At 67.2% G+C, this 1,016-nt stretch overlaps 1 protein-coding gene across 1 annotated transcript in view; it reads left to right on the top strand.

The window, feature by feature from the left end:
- The window catches only part of DNAI2 (dynein, axonemal, intermediate chain 2), a gene marked incomplete at its 5' end in the record, with an annotated part of 11,872 nt that overhangs the window by 6,846 nt on the left and 4,010 nt on the right, over nucleotides 1–1,016 (top strand). The window lies entirely within an intron of this gene.

Raw genomic sequence — 1,016 nt, 5'->3', positions numbered from 1 at the left:
CCCCCCCTCCCCCCCCAGCGGTTAATTATTACCGAGCCGCCGGTTGCGCTCGCCCCACGGCACAGCTGTCGGCAGAGGGATGGGGCCATCGCACGGGTTGCAACCCCATGTGTCGGGGCTGGGGGTGACCCCTCTGGCAGGACCCTTCCCCAGGCTCTGCTCGAGGGGTGGAGGGTGGGCAGGAGCCGTCGAAGCCATCCTGCGTGTGCGGGGTGAGCGCAGGGTGCGGGTCCTGTCCTGACGACACAGTCCCACCCGCTGCCATGGGACTCGGGGAGGGGGAACAGGGCTCCTGGTCCCCCAGCCCCGAGCTGAATGCTGCCGTGTCCCGGCACAGCTGGCTCCCGGGCGGCAGAACGCTGTCGACGGGGCATTTTCTTCCCAGGCTGTGGGAAGGGAACCGGGCACCAGCCTCGCAGTTCAGCCACGTGCCTCATTAAGGGCCAGCCCTAATTGTACCAATAACAAGATGTGGAAAGGCATTTCCCTGAGCCACACGCTGGCTGTCACCCATGCAGGACAGGCGCGTTTCCATCCAGCTCACGGCACCCCAACCATGCTGTGGGGCCACGGCTGCAGCCGGGAGAGGGCAGGGAGCATGGCTGGAGCCACACACGGTGCCAGCCGCTGTGTCAACAGGAGCCAGCCGCACTGCCGGTGTCGTATACAGCTCAACATCTCCAGGCGACAGGGACAGACAAGTGACATGGGGACATGCAGCCTCCGGAGAGCTTCCCAGCCTGGCTGGGGGGGCACCCAGGCTCACACCCCCCCAGGAGGGCTGTGCCAGTGCCTAAGGAAGGAAGAAGGGAGAGCCAGGGCTGGAGGAGCCCCACTGAGCAGTGGGGGCACTTAGGGACAGGGCTGCAGCGAGGGGACAGTGCGGGGGTCAGCGTGCCCCATGTACCCCTCATGAGGAACCTCCGCTCGCGGGGTCCCCTCGGCGCCCGTGCCCCAGTGAGGACATGAAGGCTCCAGGGGACAGCGAGAAGCAGCAGCTGGCCGGGGGGCCTGGC

This window comes from Charadrius vociferus, unplaced genomic scaffold (assembly GCF_000708025.1).
Source record: "Charadrius vociferus isolate BGI_N301 unplaced genomic scaffold, ASM70802v2 scaffold616, whole genome shotgun sequence".
Lineage (NCBI taxonomy): Eukaryota > Metazoa > Chordata > Aves > Charadriiformes > Charadriidae > Charadrius > Charadrius vociferus.
Note: the sequence above shows the minus strand (reverse complement) of the source record. Positions and strands in the feature narration are given on the sequence as shown.